Here is an 18,831-nt window from a genome sequence, read left to right on the forward strand (position 1 = left end):
CCGCACCGCAGCCTATGCTCCGCAGCGGAATTTTCAGCCTCGTCTAAACGAACCCTACTAAATAGAAGTGGAAGTCAATGGAGAAACGGCTCCGCTGCGGATTAACGCTGCGGAGTGTCCGCAGCGGAATTCAAGAGCAATTCCGCCACGTGTGGCTTTGCCCTTATTCTCCCCTTGAAACTATGCTATGAATAGCTCCGTAATGCGGCATCCGATGGAACGTGCCACCACGGAAACCAACTGAAAAACCTTCATCTGAAATCGGTGGTTTACGGTGCTACAATACAGCCACGTACATGAGACCTAAATGCCAAATTAACCTGACTATATATCAGCACTGAGGTCATTAGACTTTTATGCAGCTACATCTGTATCTTTTATGTATTTATTTTGCACAAACTCATTTGTTGCTTTAACTTCAAAAAGAAAATAAAAGAAGAGAGAGAGTAAATCCCCGGAGCGGTGACTGCACAGTATTAGGTGATATTATGTGATAGGTCAGAGCGCTCGTAAACCTGGAGCCTTAACGATCTTTCATTAAATCACTGGCTACATTAGCAGTTTTATATCCTGTGTCTTCCCTGCTGGATTTGTCAAGTATCAATGTTTATTGACGTTTCTTCCTATTGAGAACCTGCGCTCTCCTGTCATTATGGATGTCGTGAAAATCTTCTGCGTTAGACAACGGTGATCAGGACCTGCGGATAAATCATGACTTCTGCCATAAAGCACAATAACAATGGATAATTATTCCTGTACAGATCTCCCCGCAGAATGTTCTGTGGACTTCATACGACGCACCTTAATGTTTGTGAAAGCTACAAACGACCTTGTGAAAGTCACATTGTAACACGTCGGACAGAAATGCGTTACAAGACCATAACCAGTCGGAACGTCTCCTGCAGTTATTTTCACGTGAAATATGTAATTGCATGTGTAGTTGGAAAGACTGGAAATCCTCATTAGGCCATGATCACACACACATACGGTTTTGATGCAGTTTTGGGGTCCGTTTTTCTTGGCCAACCGCAAAAAAGCAAATGCATCAGATTTTTCTTTATACCTTCCTTCCATTTGGATCCACTTTGGCTAAAAAAAACCTGAATTAAAAACTGCGTGTGTGATCCTGGCCTTATGGAGCAGTATTTTTCATGGTGTTTTTTCTGCCTTTTTTTCTGCGGCCAGCTGTTACATTATAGCCCCATAGTGAAATGTAAAATGCACTGCAAACAATGGGGGAGGTATATCAGGAGGAGGACTACTCCACTTTTGCTTTTGCACCACTTGTAATAAAACCCTCCCAAAGTGTTTTTGTTTGTGATGTTTTAATGGCTTTTGGTGTGTTTTTTTGGGTCAGTAGCTTTTTTGTTCAAAAGCATTATGCTCTGGGTGTAACTTTTTTTTTTTTCATGGCGTTTTCCCCATAGGCTTCTATATAGGGCTTCAAGAACGCCAAAGTGTGGTAAAATGTTGCAAAATCTAAAACGCCACCAAAAACACTTGTAAAAAAAGCGTGACAATCAGGGCGTTTACAAGTTTATAAGAAAAAAGGTTAAAAAAAATAAGGACGCCTTAGGCCAAGATCACACACGCAGTTTTTGTCTCGGTTTTGTTTCTAGCCAGAAGTGGATCCCAAAGGAATGAAAGGTATAAAAGACTGATGCATCTCCTTTCCTTTGGGTCCACTTCTGTGTCAAGCTAAAAAAAACGGAGCCGAAAACTGAGTGTGTGATCCTGGTCTAAGGCCCTGTCCACACGGCGTGGATGTAAATGCGCAGAAAAAGGCGTAAAAAACACGTTATTTAAGCTTCCCACTGCCATCAATGGTAAAGTGCGCTGATGCATATAACGTGTTTTTTTTACGCGTGTGTTTAAAAAATTTGTTGCATAAAAAAAAGAAGCTTCAGATCAATGCTTTGTCGCGTGTAATGTGCCGGAAACGCGCCTAATTTGCCATAGTCAGAGGAAGTCCTAATTACGTGGCAAAAAAACGCACCGAAAATGCACAAAAAACGCAAAAGACACAATGAAAACGTGTCAAAAATGGCTGTAGTTTAAAAAGCGCTTTACAAAAACCCTAGCGTTTTTGACACATTTACTCGTAGTTTTTTTTAACACTGTGTGAACAAGACCTAACACACATGTATCTAGTGGTTTACATAGTTCATATCTGTATTCTCATCCATTATATGTCCTATCTATCCATTATATGTCCTATCTGTCTGTCTCTCTATCTATCTATCTATCTATCTATCTATCTATCTATCTATCTATCTATCTATCTATCTATCTATCTATCTATCTATCTATCTATCTATCTATCTATCTATCTATCTATCTATCTATCTATCTATCTATCTATCTATCTAATCTATCTATCTATCTCATATCTATCTATCTATCTCATATCTATCTATCTATCTATCTATCTATCTATCTATCTATCTATCTATCTATCTATCTATCTATCTATCTATCTATCTATCTATCTATCTATCTATCTATCTATCTATCTATCTATCTCATATCTATCTATCTCTCTCATATCTATCTATCTATCTATCTATCTATCTATCTATCTATCTATCTATCTATCTATCTATCTATCTATCTATCTATCTATCTATCTATCTATCTATCTATCTATCTATCTATCTATCTCATATCTATCTATCTATCTATCTATCTATCTATCTATCTATCTATCTATCTATCTATCTATCTATCTATCTATCTATCTATCTATCTATCTATCTATCTATCTATCTAATCTATCTATCTATCTCATATCTATCTATCTATCTCATATCTATCTATCTATCTATCTATCTATCTATCTATCTATCTATCTATCTATCTATCTATCTATCTATCTATCTATCTCATATCTATCTATCTATCTATCTATCTATCTATCTATCTATCTATCTATCTATCTATCTATCTATCTATCTATCTATCTATCTATCTATCTATCTATCTATCTATCTCATATCTATCTATCTCATATCTATCTATCTATCTATCTATCTATCTATCTATCTATCTATCTATCTATCTATCTATCTATCTATCTATCTATCTATCTATCTATCTATCTATCTATCTATCTATCTATCTATCTATCTTTCTCATATCTATCTATCTATCTATCTATCTATCTATCTATCTATCTATCTATCTATCTATCTATCTATCTATCTATCTATCTATCTATCTATCTATCTATCTATCTATCTATCTATCTATCTATCTAATCTATCTATCTATCTATCTATCCTCTTCACTCTGGCTCAGCCATATCACAATGAGGGAATTCTTGCGGCTCTTAGCCACTACCTCGTCTTTTACAATATAGGAGTTGATCCATCTTTCTGCTGGATGCCAGTGGCACATTTTTCACCGTCGCTTTTTTCCTTGGCAGTTTTATCTCTTTTTCCTCCTCCTAGTTAATTTCAGTATGAATTTATCTGTAAAGCCTGTGTATAAATCAGGAGTGTTGTGTTTTCTTGCTTGTCTCTGTTCCCTCTATTCTCCTCCATGTTCATTTAGTTACAAGCATGTGAAGATTCAGCTGGGCCTGGACTGTGTAAAGTCTTATTTAAAGGTGTTGTCCGGGTTTTTAAAATTGGCGGCCATCATAATAAGATTGAAGGAGGTCTGACTGTCGGCACCCCTGCCGATCAGCTGTTTGAAGGGGCCTGCGACGCTCCACTCACAAAATCATACAATGTAAACATAAGAATGTCCCTGTCAACCTCCTGGATGACGTCATCAGCAGTGACATCACCGAGACAATGACATATTTTCCTGTGGCATCATCACCCACTATGGAGTCTTAAAGGGGATGTAAAAGTCCTTGGCCACCCCTGCTCCCAGATGCAACTCTTGTGGCTGTCTGGAAGCTAGGTGTCACAGCACTCAATCTTTAGGGCATAAGTTTGTAATGTTCCTATTGCACTCTAGCATAGCAACAAAAAATTGGAACAGGTACCAAAAAAAGAGTTCAATCCACAACACTCAAAAATAGATACAAAATGAGAATATTATACCGCTCTTACAGTCTAGGGACTCACAACCTAGAAGAAAAGTGAATGTCCTTTCCCCAGCACAAATGCAGATAGGAAATTTATAAAGTCCCAAAAAAGGTGTCACTATTTTTCCTCAGACCTCTAATTCTACGAGGGCTGCTTCACATGTTCCAAGCTTTTGCCACTGCACGCAGTTACAACAGGTAACAGATTTTAATGTTTCTAAGATTGAAAAAAGACACACATAGTGCAACACCGTTTGGATAATTTATCACAAAGCAAATTTTATTCCCATACTCCCAAGGATAAAAAGCTTCAAACGTAGTAAAATGTATAAAAGCAGCACGCCAAACACATCCAGCCCAACCCTGAGTTTTGCCCTTCCGACTTCTTCTGGGGCTTGTCCGGATTTACAACGTACAAGAATATAACTACTATAATACTGACCCTATATACAAGAATATAACTACTATAATACTGCTCCTATATACAAGAATATAACTACTATAATACTGCTCTTATATACAAGAATATAACTACTATAATACTGCTCCCTATATACAAGAATATAACTACTATAATACTGCCCCCTATATACAAGAATATAACTACTATAATACTGCCTCCTATATACAAGAATATAACTACTATAATACTGCCCCTATATACAAGAATATAACTACTATAATACTGCTCCCTATATACAAGAATATAACTACTATAATACTGCCTCCTATATACAGGAATATAACTACTATAATACTGCCCCCTATATACAGGAATATAACTACTGTAATACTGCTCCTATATACAAGAATATAACTACTATGATACTGCTCCTATATACAAGAATATAACTACTATAATACTGATCCCTATGTACAAGAATATAACTACTATAATACTGCTCCTATATACAAGACTATAACTACTATAATACTGCACCTATATACAAGAATATAACTACTATAATACTGCCCTTATATACAAGACTATAACTACTATAATACTGCCCCCTATATACAAGAATATAACTGCTATACTACTGCCCCCTATATACAAGAATATAACTACTATAATACTGCCTCCTGTATACAAGAATATAACTGCTATACTACTGCCCCCTATATACAAGAATATAACTACTATAATACTGCCTCCTGTATACAAGAATATAACTACTATAATACTGCTCCCTATATACAAGAATATAACTACTATAATACTGCTCCCTATATACAAGAATATAACTACTATAATACTGCCCCTATATACAAGAATATAACTACTATAATACTGCTCCTATATACAAGAATATAACTACTATAATACTGCCTCCTATATACAAGAATATAACTACTATAATACTGCCCTCTATATACAAGAATATAACTACTATAATACTGCTCCTATATACAAGAATATAACGACTATAATACTGCCTCCTATATACAAGAATATAACTACTATAATACTGCTCCTATATGCAAGAATATAACTACTATAATACTGATCCCTATATACAAGAATATAACTACTATAATACTGCTCCTATATACAAGACTATAACTACTATAATACTGCACCTATATACAAGAATATAACTACTATAATACTGCCCTTATATACAAGACTATAACTACTATAATACTGCCCCCTATATGCAAGAATATAACTGCTATACTACTGCCCCCTATATACAAGAATATAACTACTATAATACTGCCTCCTGTATACAAGAATATAACTGCTATACTACTGCCCCCTATATACAAGAATATAACTACTATAATACTGCCTCCTGTATACAAGAATATAACTACTATAATACTGCTCCCTATATACAAGAATATAACTACTATAATACTGCCCCCTATATACAAGAATATAACTACTATAATACTGCCCCTATATACAAGAATATAACTACTATAATACTGCTCCTATATACAAGAATATAACTACTATAATACTGCCTCCTATATACAAGAATATAACTACTATAATACTGCCCTCTATATACAAGAATATAACTACTATAATACTGCTCCTATATACAAGAATATAACTACTATAATACTGCCCCCTATATACAAGAATATAACTACTATAATACTGCCCCTATATACAAGAATATAACTACTATAATACTGCCCCTATATACAAGAATATAACTACTATAATACTGCCCCCTATGTACAAGAATATAACTACTATAATACTGCCCCCTATATACAAGAATATAACTACTATAATACTGCCCCCTATGTACAAGAATATAACTGCTACAATGAAGAATACTAGATAATGCCCTGAGCATGAAAGACAATGTTCAAATATGATGAGTGTTTTTGGAATCATGTACAGGTAAGATCATACCTTTTTGATGTATCCAGTGCTCACCTTTGGTTTTCTGCACTATTTTGCTGTTTCGTACAAGTCACTTATTCTGTATTTTGTCCTCTATAATGTAATGAGAAGGGATCTGTGTGTGATAAAAGTGGAGGTTGTCTATGAGCTGATGCTGATATTTGTCTTTAGATCAGTATCTGTCATTATTGAGCGTTTTTTTGTCTGCGTCACAATTATTATTATAGTTCAACTTAATTTATTAATGGAATGTAATATAATTCTTCTGAACATGTGACACTCTGGATTCCGAGTTTTGACCGCAGGAGGATCTTAATTGAAAACAAATGGTGGTGATTCAATCCAAATACATCATATGTGAGGGGGTAATTATTTATTATGCCCCCTCACCCTGGCATTGATCTGCCTTTTGTTCCCACTGCTGTGCACCTTTATAAATATCAGCCTAGGAAAGAGGTCACCGAATAAATCCTTCTCTCTACTCCAGCGCAAGGTTAGAGCTTCAGGCTGCACCATTTATATTACTCATTTCCAAGGACACTGGGACGCAGCCACCATTTCAATCATATGCAGCCTTGTCATCAGCAGACTCTGCATGCAAAATATGTCTGCACTGAAAATGCTGAAACAGAGGACACGTCACTGCTGCCCAGGGCCGGCCTTAGTTTGGATGGCGCCCTGTGCGGGACTCTCTATTGCCGTCCCCTACACAAACCAAAAATGAACCACATATATAGACACACACATACTGGAACATATATACTGTACATACCTAAAGACAGGTATTTAGACATACAGGCAAATATACATACACACATTCTGGAATATATACATACAGGTAAATATATAGACCTACAGACACATATATACACACACAGACAGGAACATATACAAATACATAAAAGGCAAATATATAAAAAAAAAACACATTCACAAACAGACCCATATATACCCAGTACAGATAATGTTGTAAATTTCACATGCAGTCCTACGTAACATCACAGATAACACAGTGATAACTCTGAGTACAGATAATGTAGTAGATTTCACGTGCAGCCCTATGTAACACCACAGATAACACACAGTGATAACTTAGTACATATAATGTAGTAGACGTTACCTGCAGTTCTACGTAACATCACAGATAACACAGTGATAACTCTCTGAGTGCAGATAATGTAGTGGGTGTTACCTGCAGTCCTATGTAACACCACAGCTAACACAGTGATAACTCTCTGAGTACAGATAATGTAGTGGGTGTTACCTGCAGTCCTATGTAACACCACAGATAACACAGTGATAACTCTCTGAGTCCAGATAATGTAGTGGATGTTACCTGCAGTCCTATGTAACACCACAGATAACACACAGTGATAACTCTCTGAGTACAGATAATGTAGTAGATATTACCTGCAGTCCTATGTAACACCACAGATAACACACAGTGATAACTCTCTGAGTACAGATAATGTAGTAGATATTACCTGCAGTCCTATGTAACACCACAGATAACACACAGTGATAACTCTCTGAGTACAGATAATGTAGTAGATATTACCTGCAGCCCTGTGTAACACCACAGATAAAACGGTGATAACTCTCTAAGTACAGATAATGTAGTAATGATAACTATAGCCACAGACACATATAAATAAACACACACACACAGAGGCATATATATAAGGGCAGCAGGGTATATAGGGGTCAGCAAGGTATACAGGGGTCAGCATGGTATATAAGGGGCAGCAGAGTATATAGGGGCAGCAGGGTATTTAGGGGGCAACAGGATATATAGGGGACAGAAGGGTATATAGTGGCAGCAGGATATATAGGGGACAGAAGGGTATATAGTGACAGCAGGATATATAGGGGCAGCAGGATATATATGGGGCAGCAGGGTATATAGGAGGAACCAGGGCATAGAGGAGGTAGCACATATATCTGCATTTTATCTGTTCTACTTTAATATTGAACACGCTTTTACAAAGAGACATAAACACATGCAGAGGCACACACACACACACACACACACACACACACACACACACACACACACACACACACACACACACACACTGTAACATATACACATACAAACACAGAGACACATACTGTATACACACTGCACACACATATACACACACAGACACACATGGACACTCACCATGCCACTCACTATTCTGCTGGTTGAGGGAGTGACCATGTACATACATGACATTACTTATCCTGTACTGATCCTGAGTTACATCCTGTATTATACTCCAGAGCTGCACTCACTATTCTGCTAGTGGAGTCACTGTGTACATACATTTTATTACTTATCCTGTACTGATCCTGAGTTACATCCTGTATTATACTCCAGAGCTGCACTCACTATTCTGCTGGTGGAGTCACTGTGTACATATATTACATTACTTATCCTGAGTTACATCCTGTATTATACTCCAGAGCTGCAGTCACTATTCTGCTGGTGTAGTCACTGTGTACATATATTACATTACTTATCCTGTACTGATCCTGAGTTACATCCTATATTATACTCCAGAGCTGCACTCACTATTCTTCTGGTGTAGTCACTGTGTACATACATTACATTACTTTTCCTGTACTGATCCTGAGTTACATCCTGTATTATACTCCAGAGCTGCACTCACTATTCTGCTGGTGGAGTCACTGTGTACATATATTACATTACTTATCCTGTACTGATCCTGAGTTATATCCTGTATTATACTCCAGAGCTGCACTCACTATTCTGCTGGTGGAGTCACTGTGTACATACATTACATTACTTACCCTGTACTGATCCTGAATTACATCCTGTATTATACTCCAGAGCTGCACTCACTATTCTACTGGTGGAGTCACTGTGTACATACATTATGTCATGCCCATGGCTACGGGCCGTCAGTCTCACTCACCTCCTGACGCCCGCAGACATAGAACTGTGAGCGCTGGTCCCCATCTCCTCCTCAGGAGATGCCAGCGCTCACTTCCGCTTCTCCCAGCCGGGTCCAGTAGCGCGCGCACCTGAAATTAGTACTAAATTAGCCCATGAGCACCCTGGATTATAAGAAGGGCCCAGCCCCTTCCTGCAATGCCTGATCGTTGTTGTCACACCCCAAGTCTGTCTAAGCAAATGATCTCCTAGTTGTTCCCAGTGTTTCCTGTTCCTGCTACCTGTAACCTGTATCCCGTGCTATCCTGGTCAAGTGCCGTGCTGAGCTGAAGTTGTGCTGTATACTACACCTGTCCTGCTACACCACGCCTGGCGCCTGCCTGCTGCCTAGTCCCAGCCGAGCCTGTCTTGCAACTGTCTGAGCTACCACAGGTACACTATACGAACTTTAGACTGTGACCTGTGTCCTGTTGGCCAGCTGCCATACCGTCAAGGCGGTACGGTCCAGTGGTTCCACGTACCCAATGTGAAACATTACATTACTTATCCTGTACTGATCCTGAGTTATATCCTGTATTTTACTCCAGAGCTGTAGTTACTATTCTGCTGGTGGATTCTTACCCCAGGGACATCTTTTTCCCAGAAATAGATATACAGTTTATAGCACAGGTACTTATATTAGTTAATGATATTTTTAGAGGTTAGTGCCCATTGACCCCTTGCTTGACGGGGCCTCACATGGAAGCTTCAGGTTTCGAGACAGAATACAGGCTCCTGCAGTAAGGTCTGCACCCTGCTTGCTGTGTGTGGGAAGATTTCTCCTGTATCCCGTCTGCTGCAGTAACGCTTCGCCACTTCTCGTGTCTTTTTTGAGACGCTAAGGCTTTACATTCAATGTCCTGGGACTGGGAAATGTAACAATGCAGGTAATTAAAGTGGGAACGGTTCAGCTTAGATTAGTAAAATATTACAAACTGTAAGACACGAATAAAATGTATCCAGATATCAAGAATGGTAAGGAGCTGCAGAGTGTGTGCCTGTCACCCTCTTATATTCGGCAAATGTCTTTATTTAGTTATTTGTGAATTTTGGTATTTTTTTAATTTAATTTGAGAAAACTTTGTAAATACTTTACTTTTCTTCTGCTGGTCTTGAGATACTGTACATCATATCTAATACTCCATTTACACCAAGTGCTGCATTATCAACTCAGCTGGACTCTCCTTAGCTCCGACCTTACATCTCCCTACTGTTTCCTGTTGTGGTGCATTGTGGGAGATGTTGTGTATACAGCAAGCACTGTGCAATCATCTTCAGTACAAAACACTCAATATTAGGGCAGATACAGACGGACGTTGCGTTTTTGCGCGCGCAAACAACGCAGCGTTTTGCGCGCGCAAAAACCATTTGACAGCTGCGTGTGTCATCCGTGTATGATGCGCGGCTGCGTGATTTTCGCGCAGCCGCCATCATAGAGATGAGGCTAGTCGACGCCCGTCACTGTCCAAGGTGCTGAAAGAGCTAACTGATCGGCAGTAACTCTTTCAGCACCCTCGACAGTGAATGCCGAACACAATATACAGCAACCTGTTAAAAAAAAAGAAAAAGTTCGTACTTACCGAGAACTTCCCGGCCGTTGCCTTGGTGACGCGTCCTTGGTGACGCGTCCTTGGTGTCGCGCCTCTCTTGACATCGGGCCCCACCTCCCTGGATGACGCGGCAGTCCATGTGACCGCTGCAGCCTGTGCTTGGCCTGTGATTGGCTGGAGCTGTCACTTGGACTGAATTGTCATCCCGGGAGGTCAGACTAGAGGAGGAAGCCGGGAGTTATCGGTAAGTCAGAACTTCGTTTTTTTTTTTACAGGTTCATGTTTATTGGGATCGGTAGTCACTGTCCATGGTGCTGAAACAGTTTAACTCTTTCAGCACCCTGGACAGTGACTATCTCCTGACGTCGCGTACCGGAATTTTTTTTGCCGGGTTCGGCCAAAACCAGTTCGGCCGAACCCGGTGAAGTTCGGTTCGATTGTCCGGGTTCGCTCATCTCAAAGACACTCCATTTGGATGTTTGGAAACAGAAAAGCATGTGGTGCTTTTCTGGTTACATTCATCATTTTGACAGCTGGTGCGCTGTTTCAGTCGGTTCGCACGGAAGTGCTTCCGTGCGACCTGCGTGGTTTTCACGCACCCATTGACTTCAATGGGTGCGTAATGCACGAAATACGCGGAGATATTGAACCTGTCGCGCTTTTTGCGCAGATGACAAACGCTGCGCAAAAAGCACGGACTGTCTGTACTGCCCCATAGACTTGTATTGGTCTGTGCGTGGCGCGTGAAAACCACGCGGCCCGCACGGACCGAATACACGCTCGTGTGAATCCCCCCTTACAGTGCACTAAGGTTGTATAAGGTGGCAATGAGCTGAATTATGAATGCAGCTCTTTCTGCCATTAGAGTATATGTTGCATTTTATACTCTAACCATGTCATGTGAGCTTTGACATTGTAGGAAACCAGCAGAAATGTAAACATTTTGACTTAAATATCAGATAAGCAAAACAAAATATTTAGGGGGAGAGGTATTAAGATTGCGCCAGTCTTAATAAAAACAGGATGCGACAAATTTATTAAGCGCGCAACTCCTAACAACGTTGTCACATCTTCGGCTGTCCGCGCACCAGTGAATAAAATCTACGCCAGCTAGGAGCCGTCTTAGATTTCCGCTATAGTTTATGCGTAAATTATACTATACTGGTTACACCCCTTCCGCTAAGCTTTGCCCATTTTTTGGAAAAGTGGCGAGTGCAGGGGAAACGGCCCAAAAGTGTCAATTAATGTTGTTACATTCCCTCAGAATTCTGGATGGTTACAATAGTCAATACACTGTTACACATATTCACACCTACCATAGAGGCAAAATAAGAGGTAACTAGTACTAACTTTACTAGGAAAAAGTTTCTGCCCCTCCTGCTGGCCTATTCATTGGTGTAGACTGGATGCCATCTTCCCCCCTCCCAGAAACAGATATAACTAATGCTCTGACTTGATATTGATATAATATATTTCTGTTAGATAATCAGATCCGTAGATATCACCGGAGAGTTCAGGCTGGATGGATGAGGCTGCTGAACTTATGTCAAGTATAATACGATGAGGATCAGACAGATGGTCTTCTACTGTGTCTACCGCTAATATATACAGACACCTGGTCTGATACGTAATTGAGCAAGAAAAATTAATAGAACGCTTGAGAATACACATTTCTGTACATAACTACAAAGAGATCCCCTTTTGCCGGCTCGATGTAGGGCGCAGAGTATTTATGTAGGTCCCTCAGGGTCAGCTGACCACCTGCGCTGAGTCCAGCAGTGAAATGGTTACATAAGGCCGTTTTTTGTTGATTCTGCAGTCTTCATATAAGGGAGGTGATTGGAGAAGGTGGAGACACTCATGGGGAGTATTCATTGGCACAATCCAGTATAAGGCATGGGCTCCATGGCGATATATCGTGCCGAATTATATCGCAGCGCAAACTCACATGCGATGTGCCAGCTGCGATTGTAGGTAGTTGGGGAAGGGATCTCATTTGTTTCGTTTTTTTGTCATCGCAGCTGCATGACCTGGTATGTTCAAATGCAATGACATGAGATCCCAGTATCGCAATGCAATGTACCAAGCATGTCACACACGATTATTGTGCGCGTTTAAACGCACTGGATCCTCAGCCTAACGATCTTTCCTGGGGAATGTATGAAAGGTTAGATTCCATTGCTTGCAGTAAACACCCCAGAAACTGGCTGGATAGAATAGATCGTGCTCTAACATTTACAGGCTAATTGTACCCCAGGGAAACAATTATGGCTGCGATTCAATCACAGCAAAATCAAAAAGGAAGCTGCCGTCCCCCCCACACAACTACAAGAAAGGGTTAACCTTCCCCTAGACATTAGACACTTGTTTATGAGGGATCGGAGTCAGCCAAATGCTCTGCAATTTATAGGGTGTATGTACAGTACGAGGTTTTAGGCTACATGAACACGTTGCCAAGTTTGATGCGGAAAATCTGCATCAAAACCACAGGTAAAATTTGCATTTAAGAACCTTGTTCACACAGTGCAGGTTTTAGGCAGATTTTGCCAGTATTTTTTAAGCCAAAATCAGGAATGGAACCTAAACAGAAGAAATATATAATGTAATGTCTTAGAGCCTATTCACATCAGCATTGTCTCTCCGTTGAAGTATTTTGTCGGAGGTTTCCATCGGGTTAACCCCTCAATGGAAAGGCAAACGGAAACCACAGCTTTCATTTGCATCACCATTGATCTCAATGGTGACGGATACTTTGCTAATGGTTTCCATTCGTCACCGTTGTGACAGGGTTCCGTTGTTTTTGACGGAATCAATAGCGCAGTCGACTGAAATAGGTGCGGTTTTATGCTGCAGATTTTGGTGCATTTTTTTCTAAACTTGTCAGATACAATTCTGAGGCGGAAGAGGAATTAACATGCTGCGAATTTTGATATACGCACCGCAGATCAATTTACGGAAGGGTGTCCATGGCCTATAGACATGAATGGGGCTTACTGTCAGCAAGCAGAGCTCTTAAACATGGTGAGGAACTGCAGAACATTTTATTATACAATAATTAAAGAGGATATGACATCTGTCAATATTAGTAAATACTTGAATTCCCAATTAAATAACAATTCCAGAAAATATTTTGTTAGGACTTTGCGTTGCACAGTTCCTCTATTATTCTTCCTGGAAATGCATGAATAAATTGACATCTTGGTGTTACCATTCCCCTTGATAAAGGGGCGTGTCCCTACACAGTCTCACTCTGTCAGCACTGATTGGACATTGTCAGTCCGTGTAAGGACACACCCCCAGCTAGTAACACCCAGTTGTCAATTTATTCATACATTACTAGGAGGAGTAAAAAAGGAACGGCACAACGTAGAGTTCTAAGAAAATAATTACAGAATTGTTATTTCATGGGGCATGCAAGTATTTACTAAAACTGTCATAAAAACAGACAGGTCCTAGTTAAACTTTGTGTACATAAGACTGGATGAGATTTTTAGTATTTACCCAATAGGGGGAAAGATACAAAACAAACCAGCAAATTTTTATAACTTAAAATTTTACTTTGCTCTTTCTAAACCAAATTCAGATACAGAGGAACGTTCACGAGGTTACAGCCCAGAACCGCCTCATAATTTATCATTAATTGCTGTTGGATAAGCGCAATTTATAGAATTCTCTACTCCCTGCCAACAATGAAGAACTCAACCCGGTCATAGGGGAAACTTCAGAATGATCTTGGAATTCTTGGCAGCTACGGGAGAGTCAATTTACATTGTCTTATAGTCTCGCTGGAAGCAAAAAGCCGGATTAGTTCATCTATTTGTATCCTGGCAGAAGTAAATAAATGGGTTAAGTGATAGGTAGGAGCCGCGTGCTCTCCAGAGAAAGCTGCCCCCTTGTTTGCAGACAGAGCAGCTATGGGCAGGAGCCTGGGAGGATATACAACAATTAGACAGAAAGCGGATCCACACTGAGCACAGCCTGAGGTGCGGGGGAACAGCTGAGCAGTTTGTTCTGGTCCTGTGTGATGAAGCTTTGATAACAGGCACCAGCTTTGTGCTTGGGAAGAATCTGCTTCAGACACCTCTTGTGTTTAGAGAAGCGGAATCAGAAACAGAGGGCATTTTCTGTACGACTGACGAGCAATTGCGTTTTTCTCGACAGACTGTGTGCGCTTGGCAGGAAATTAATGGATGCCAGTAGGCCAAGCTGATTATGCCCAACACATATGTCTCATACCAGCCTCCACTAAACATGTCTCACTGCAAAACAAACTGCTCATACACTGGATGAATTCAGCCATGTCAGCACTGAAAGGGTAGCCCCACTTCCAAGAATCAGTCTACAGTAATGTTCTAAGTAAAATGTAACTCTCTAACTATATTGTAACGCCCTAAGTATATTGTAACTCTCTAAGTATAAATCTAACTCTCCAAGTATATTGTAGGTCTCTCAGTATGTTGTAACTCTCTAAGTAAAATGTAACTCTCTAAGTATATTGTAACTCTCTAAGTATAAATGTAACTCACCAGGAATATTGTAACTCTCTAAGTATATTATAACTCTCTAAGTATAAATGTAACTCTCCAAGTATATATTAGGTCTCTTAGTATATTATAACTCTCTAAGTAAAATGTAACTCTCTAAGTATATTGTAGGTCTCTCAGTATATTGTAACTCTCTAATTAAAATGTAACTCTCTAAGTAAAATGTAACTCTCTAAGTATATTGTAACTCTCTAAGTATAAATGTAACTCTCCAAGTATATTGTAGGTCTCTCAGTATATTGTAACTCTCTAAGTAAAATGTAACTCTCTAAGTATATTGTAGGTCTCTCAGTATATTGTAACACTCTAAGTAAAACGTAACTCTCTAAGTATATTGTAACTCTCTAATTAAAATGTAACTCTATCAATGGTGTCAAGCAGTAACCAATAAAAGGACATCAGCAGTCAGTCACATAAAAAAGTTTCCAAATATTCCCCAAGTACAACAGTATCTTACCCATCACAAAGTGTAGTCAGAGCCAGACAGACGTATGGAGAACCCCAACGCGCGTTTCGCGGTGTGCTTTCTCAAGAGGTTCTCCATACGTCTGTCGGGCTCTGACTACACTTTGTGATGGGTAAGATACTGTTGTAATTGGGGAATATTTGGAAACCTTGTTATGTGACTGACTGCAGATGTCCTTTTATTGGTTACTGCTTGACACCATTGATAGATCTGCACCTGCATGATACTGTGTCTCTAACTGTATCCCTGCATATTCATGTCAGGTTATGTCCATTAGTATTCTATGGTTGTTTTCCCTATATTTGCCATGAGTATTTTTCTTGAACTTCCATCCCTAACCAACTGAGCCTGCCTTTCTGCATTGGAAATTTTAGAGAGTCACTCTTTTCAATTGTACCTTTTTGAAAACTTTTTGTTCTATGTCTATAACTTATGTAATAAACTTTTTTCCATGTTTTACTATACGGCTTCTATACTCCTCGTTCTTCTTTGTGTATAAAATGTTTATTTAGGAGTGTCTTCTAAATATTATTCTGGTAGTATGCTTTACAATTATAGCATCTAACCCCTTACCACTATTTGCAATAGGAGCCTTCTATGTGTATAATCTCCAAGTATATTGTAGGTCTCTGAGTGTATTGTAACTCTCTAAGTATATTGTAGGTCTCTCAGTATATTGTAACCCTCTAAGTAAAATGTAACTCTCTAAGTATATTGTAACTCTCTAATTAAAATGTAACACTCCAAGTATATTGTAGGTCTCTAAGTATATTGTAACTCTCTTAGTAACATGTAAATCTCTAAGTATATTGTAACTCTCAAAGTAACATGTAAATCTCTAAGTATTTTTTAACTCTCTAAGTATAAATGTAACTCTCCAAGTACAGTGAAGGAAATAAGTATTTGATCCCTTGCTGATTTTGTAAGTTTGCCCACTGTCAAAGACATGAACAGTCTAGAATTTTTAGGCTAGGTTAATTTTACCAGTGAGAGATAGATTATATAAAATAAAAAAAACAGAAAATCACATTGTCAAAATTACATATATTTATTTGCATTGTGCACAGAGAAATAAGTATTTGATCCCCTACCAACCATTAAGAGTTCAGCCTCCTCCAGACCAGTTACTGCTCCAAATCAACTTGGTGCCTGCATTAAAGACAGCTGTCTTACATGGTCACCTGTATAAAAGACTCCTGTCCACAGACTCAATTAATCAGTCTGACTCTAACCTCTACAACATGGGCAAGACCAAAGAGCTTTCTAAGGATGTCAGGGACAAGATCATAGACCTGCACAAGGCTGGAATGGGCTACAAAACCATAAGTAAGACGCTGGGTGAGAAGGAGACAACTGTTGGTGCAATAGTAAGAAAATGGAAGACATACAAAACGACTGTCAATCGACATCGATCTGGGGCTCCATGCAAAATCTCACCTCGTGGGGTATCCTTGATCCTGAGGAAGGTGAGAGCTCAGCCGAAAACTACACGGGGGGAACTTGTTAATGATCTCAAGGCAGCTGGGACCACAGTCTGCGTTTTCTTCAATGCTGGAAGATGGAGACATTAGTCCCCTTTATGCAGCAGAAATTGTCATGCTGCGGTACAAATACAGTGAAGGAAATAAATATTTGATCCCTTGCTGATTTTGTAAGTTTGCCCACTGTCAAAGACATGAACAGTCTAGAATTTTTAGGCTAGGTTAATTTGACCAGTGAGAGATAGATTATATTAAAAAAAACCAGAAAAACTTATGGAGGGAGCTGAAGATCCGAGTTGCCAAGCGACAGCCTCGAAATCTTAATGATTTACAGATGATCTGCAAAGAGGAGTGGGCCAAAATTCCATCTAACATGTGTGCAAACCTCATCATCAACTACAAAAAACGTCTGACTGCTGTGCTTGCCAACAAGGGTTTTGCCACCAAGTATTAAGTCTTGTTTGGCAAAGGGATCAAATACTTATTTCTCTGTGCACAATGCAAATAAATATATATAATTTTGACTGTGATTTTCTGTTTTTTTTTTGTTGTTTTTTTTAAATACAATCTATCTCTCACTGGTAAAATTAACCTAGCCTAAAAATTCTAGACTGTTAATGTCTTTGACAGTGGGCAAACTTACAAAATCAGCAAGGGATCAAATACTTATTTCCTTCACTGTATATATTAGGTCTCTCAGTATATTGTAACTCTCTAAGTAAAATGTATCTCTCTAAGTATATTGTAGGTCTCTCTGTATATTGTAACACCCTAAGTAAAATGTAACTCTCTAAGTATATTGTAACTCTCTAAGTATATTGTAACTCTCTAATTAAAATGTAACTCTCCAAGTATATTGTAGGTCTCTAAGTATATTGTAACGCTCTAATTATATTGTAACTCTCTGAGTAAAATGTAACTCTCTAGGTAAAATGTAACTCTCTAAGTAAAATGTAACTCTCTAAGCAAAATGTAACTCTCTAAGTATATAGTAACTCTAACAAAAATGTAACTCTCTAAGTATATTGTAACTCTCTGAGTAAAATGTAACTCTCTAAGTAAAATGTAACTCTCTAAGTAAAATGTAACTCTCTAAGCAAAATGTAACTCTCTAAGTATATAGTAACTCTAACAAAAATGTAACTCTCCAAGTATATTGTAACGCTCTAAGTATATTGTAACTCTCTAGGTAAAATGTAACTCTCTAAGTAAATGTAACTCTCTAAGTAAAATGTAACTCTCTAAGTATATTGTAACTCTCTAAGAATATTGTAACTCTCTAAGTAAAATGTAACTCTCAAAGTATAATGTGACAGTAACACTTTATAGTTAACAGTTCTCAACACTTTGCTTAATTTACCTTATGCAGGTCTTGAGCTATCGCATCTTATACTCCAGTGGCATCCAGAGCTGCATTCAAGATTCTGTTATGTTCTTGATAGCTCTGTGCC

The sequence above is a fragment of the Rhinoderma darwinii genome, chromosome 7 (genome assembly GCF_050947455.1).
Source record: "Rhinoderma darwinii isolate aRhiDar2 chromosome 7, aRhiDar2.hap1, whole genome shotgun sequence".
Classification (NCBI taxonomy): Eukaryota; Metazoa; Chordata; class Amphibia; order Anura; family Rhinodermatidae; genus Rhinoderma; species Rhinoderma darwinii.